Source organism: Hippopotamus amphibius, chromosome 3 (genome assembly GCF_030028045.1).
Source record: "Hippopotamus amphibius kiboko isolate mHipAmp2 chromosome 3, mHipAmp2.hap2, whole genome shotgun sequence".
Lineage (NCBI taxonomy): Eukaryota > Metazoa > Chordata > Mammalia > Artiodactyla > Hippopotamidae > Hippopotamus > Hippopotamus amphibius.
The window spans coordinates 126,133,920-126,138,960 of record NC_080188.1 but is presented as its reverse complement, the minus strand read 5'-3'; the positions used below and the strand labels follow the sequence as shown (position 1 = coordinate 126,138,960).

Below are 5,041 nucleotides of genomic sequence, written 5' to 3'. Positions count from 1 at the left end.
CTTAGCACAGCACTTAACACAACTGAGCCCGAATTCTTTTATCATCCGTCAAAGGAAAAAAATTTATGCCAAAGTCAAATCCTTTAGTAAATAAAATGAGAATTATGTGCTTAAATCCAAATCCCAGATACACTTCAGCCTCCCAAAGACCACAAATACGTCAAACACATATTACATGTCCCTTCTACTTAGATTGTTTCCTCTAAGCAAATAGGAATAGAGGTCCCTTTTTTGACAACACCATTTGGAAACACAACCAGGTAAAATTCCAGGATGTTACCAAGTCCTCCCCGACCCTGACACTGACCCTCACTGGCTTTGTGATTTGAGATCACATTTTGCACAACCATCACACACTCCCAGTGAGCAGAGCCCCTCCCCATCCACCAGGTTGCAGACCATTCAGGACATACCAGTTCTATTTGAGGTCACCACACTCCACTCAATGACCTCAGTCTGGAGCTACTTTAGTGAATCTAGGCCTAAATTTACAATGAAGGGTACATTCAACTTCATTATGAAGGCAATGTGATATACAGACAAGTTCAGGGTTGAAAAAAACATAACATAGCGATACCAACAATGCTATAATGTGTTTAGAACTCAAACCTTTATTTGTGCTGTAAAGGGGAAGAAAACTGATTAGTCATACATGATGCAACAGGACGGGTTCTCACCATACAGAGAAACATAAAAGTACTTTTTCCGCCTACTTTTACAGTTTCAATTTCACAACAGCTTACCCGAACATATTTCCCCATACATGCATGACTAGTAGTCTTTAAATTCCAATGACAGTAACTGTACCACGCCCAAGTCACAGGTTAAGAACTGAACCATCATGTCGTATTTTTTAAACACTAAAAAGAGAACCCAGAAAGATCCCAAATGTCGTAAGTATTGGGGATTTAAAATTCTCAAAGTGAAATTCAACAGGAAGAAGAACATGATTAAAAAGCCATTGGTACTACTTTAAGGGTTCAGATCTTGCCCTGAATTTTTACAGACAGACCATAACCTAATAAAGCACCTCCCCATCCCCAGTTTTGCTTATTTCCCAAACTGATTTTAGTTGAGTTTCCCCTCTGGTACTGTATCACTTAAACACAAACATTCAAACTAAAGATACAGAGGATGACTAACTGTAACCTCAGCAAGGGTACACGGACGGTTTGCTCCCAAGTATTACAGAAAGTTTACAGTGATTTCAAAAAATCATTAGGTTCTTGTTACGAGGGTGAAAAGTAAAAACTCTTGCTGTTACTAATACTCATCATAAAGAAAAGATGAGATGTGTTAATAAAGCGGGAAGTAACATACAAAATTCCTTTAGAAACCATTGCATCTTCACTTTGCTCAAGTTTAACTGCAAAACCTCAGTGAATGAAAATGTTACAAACCCGGAAGAGTACATCTAACCATCTTAAGTGCACTCCAAAACCTCAAACTTAAATACTTTAAAAGCCCACAATTTGGATACTTAAAGTCTTTTCTAAGACTGCTCCTGAATATGGCACACCTTCAGATAAACCACTTAAGAAGCTTGCAAAACAGTGAAGGGTGTAAATCTGCTGGAGCAAGTTGCCAACACCAATCTTTCAAGCAACTGATAATCAGGTTTTTGATTACCTTTTCAGTCTTCCCCATATTGAAGCAAAACAATTTTGCTTTTCCCTTGCACTTAGCAGAGTTCTAAGCATTTCAGAAAGTTTTCAAGCAACTCTGTGTGCTTCCAAGCAACAATTTAACTAGCATTAACAGTATTAAGTAGTATTTGCTTCACCCATGAGCTCTATATAATTCCCCAGAGCTCTGCCTACTGATCTTTTCTCCAGAATTCCCTTCAACTCAAACTCCCTACCACTCCCACCCTCTACAACCCACACCTAACCACAACCCTCTCTCTCTTCACCCCCCCATCCCTCCCAGCTCCAACGCCAGGCTGTTCCCTCCCCACCACCCCTCACACCTCAGGGTCCTCACGTTTGAACGCTAAGATTACTCTGAAATCTACTCACGTAAAATTCAAGTTAAAAAGCTCATAGAGCAAAATGAATCAAAGATCACTACTGGTACCCTGACCATTCCCTTCTCTTGGCAAGAATGCCCAAACTAGACCTACCATTCCTATCACAATTTGGGCATGACCATCTTGTACCTCCCAGTCGGTAGCACAGTACAATGACCCCTCAATTCGCCAGTTGGCTTCGTGTAAGTATTTGCCTAAGACATTTCAATTTTCAACACTTAACCAACACACAGATTATATCATCACACTAAGAATTCCTCCGACCAACACACAGGCGGGCAGGCGGGCGGGCAGATGAGAGGGTCACTGGGATTCATCTGCAAGCTCCATCTACAGGCATCACTCTGGGTTGTGGCATCAGCGTTAAAATGTTCTACAGCTTAAGAGTCTTCTGGAAGTAAAGTTCGTAGCACAGAACTAGTACAACAGGAGGCTCAATTTAGAAGATGCAGCATCTGAAAACCTCCACCCCAGAACTGAAGACGTGCCTGCTGTCTTTCACGTGCCCAGAGATCGTGGCTCCCGGATCAAACACTCAAAGCAACACATCTGCTGATGGCCCCGGAGGCATCTGCTTTGGACTTTTAAAGATTGCCCCCTCATATGCTCATCTGAAAACCTTAAAGGATGGCCTCCTGAATACAGGGCTTCCTGAGCAAGGCCTGGAAACAGGACATTGGAGAACTTCCTCCTCCTAAGCCTCTGGAAATTCAATCTGTAGACATCAACTTAGGCGGGTTGTCTCCTCCAGGGTCTCCCCTCCTCACTGCTAGGACTCACACTGGCCAGGGGCTCCATTTCTCCTGGTGCCATCAGATCGCCATGATGTACACTATAGTAACAAACCACGGTCTATGAGGCATTTTTGTAGCTTTCAGCGGGTACCATCGCTGCGGGCCCACCCAAGGGTGCACATTCAATCCCCACCCTCTCCACCGGCAAGCAAGACCAACCCGCCCACCCAGAGTCTCAGCAGGGGATGCCTCTCCTCTTTCACGATTACCAACAATACCGACTCCAACAGGGACTTCAGCAACTTTCCCGGCTTACCAGAAGCAACGTTAAGTGAAGGGATACCCTCGAGAGAGTTAAAGGGAGGAGGAGGGGCAGAGTGAGCTCACAGAAGAGGTTAGCACGGAACCTAGAGGAAAAATCCAAAGGGGAGCACTGCCACCTGGAAAATAAAGCGGGGGTCAATTTTGTCCGCCTACGGCCCCTGCCTGTCAGACACACGAGGCCCCACACCAGTAACGGCTCAGAATAGCACCTGATGTCCTCAGTCACTCCCTAGGCCACCCTCACACCCAAGCCTGGATTCCACCAGGCTGGGCCTGGCTGGATCCCGGACCCAGGACGAGCCAGAATTACATACCACCCTGGACCAAAGCTGTCAGCCCCGCGAAGCTAAGTTCAGTTTCCACAACACCAGGCCTCATCCCCAGGCGGGTTCACAACCCTTTGTCTGGAAAAAAAGAGGGCTGCTGGTATTGACAAAGTTCAAGTTCTGACCTCCCTGCCCACCTGCGCCCCACTCCCTTCCTTTCTACTCATTCTCATGGCATCGCCTGCCCGATTCCGCCTCCAGCAAGGGTGGCAAGACCCTCAGCCTCCTGCCGTCTCCCCACCTTACTCCACACAAAACAGGGTACTGGGGGCCGCCCAGCCCACGCAGGAGCGGCGCCCTCCCAGAGGTCAAGTTCCCCTTCTCCAGCAGGCAGCTGAGACAGCCAGGCCTGGGGTGTTATCCTCCCCGTGGGTTACTGCGGGCACTTCGGACGCAGCTCTCCCCAGCATACTTTCCCCAAAATCTTGTCTCCCTTTTAACATTCCTTCTCCTGGCACCCCCGGCCCGCCAGCCTCATCTAATTCTGCCATCTCCCCCATCTGTCCCCTGAAACCCTAAACTGGCCACCTCCTCCCCGACAACTAAGCCCAGGGCCCCGGCCCTCCCTGTCTCTAACTCCTGCTGGATGGGCCACAACTTTTGCTTTTATAACCCTGGACCGCGTCACCCGGGGCATGGCTCAACGGGACGATTCCTCCACTGCCACCGGAAAAAGAGTCCCTCCCCGACCCAGGCCAAGGAGACGATTCGGGGCGGCTCCCCGTCTTCCGGGGTGGCTCCCCGTCTCTCGGGGTGTCCCCTCTCTCGGATTCCCCAATTACCCCCCACTCCCCTTAGGAAGGGCCTCTTGAGATCAACGACAGATCTCAAAGTCACTTTGAGAAGCGGATTCCAACAGGGAGAGGGAGAAAATCCCTTTTTCTGCCGGTTATGGTGCCGGGAGGCATCCCGTTCCTTGAGAGGGGGGTATGCGTGGGGGAGGCCGGTTGGGGCTGCGCTCTCGAGGTGAAGGGGACCGCTGAGGTCACCTCAGGTCACCCCGACCCCAAAAAGCCCGAAAGAAGGGCCAGTAGAGCGTCTGGAAAATTCCAGGCGGCGGCGGAGGGATCTCTGCAGAGGGCGCATCACTCACCGAGGAGGCGGCTGGGTGGGGGGGTGGGGCGGCGGCGCGTGACTCCGCGGGCGGCGGCTGGGCCTCGTGAGCGCCGGTGACGTCAGCGCTGAGGCGCGCGGGCTGGAGGGGGGGGGAGTGGGAAGGGAGTGGGGGCGGGAGTGAGGGGAGTGGGGGAGGGGCGGTCCGCGGGGTGGAGCCCCGGACCTTCCTACGGGGACTACGGGGACCACGGACCCTCTGCACGTCCGCACCCAGGAGCCCTTTAGAGAACTGCACTGGCAGCTGTGTTTAGTGTCTCTGGTTAAGAAAGCCTGCTGTGATGTTTGTTTTAAAAAGTTGATTAAAAAGTTGATTAAAAAGTTAAGCCCCCACGTTGCCGCTCGGTAGCTTGAGGGGCGTGTGTCATGGCTTTGTTATTCTCTGTTCCCAAGGGTCTGGGAGTTTGAAGTATTTCATCAGAAAAGATGTCCCTGCTGGGATAGAATACTTTATGATTATTCATTAGGTATTAAATGGAAAAAGGCAGTTTCAAGGTGATGAAAAGAAACATCTT

At 49.3% G+C, this 5,041-nt stretch overlaps 1 long non-coding RNA gene across 1 annotated transcript; it reads right to left on the bottom strand.

Annotated features, from left to right (window-relative positions):
* Window positions 1–591: 591 nt before the first annotated feature.
* On the bottom strand, window positions 592–4,412 carry LOC130849997 (uncharacterized). Its single transcript, XR_009052816.1, has 2 exons — window positions 3,080–4,412; window positions 592–2,861 (listed from the first exon to the last, which is right to left on the bottom strand). It is a non-coding gene; the product is annotated as an uncharacterized LOC130849997 (long non-coding RNA).
* Window positions 4,413–5,041: the final 629 nt, after the last annotated feature.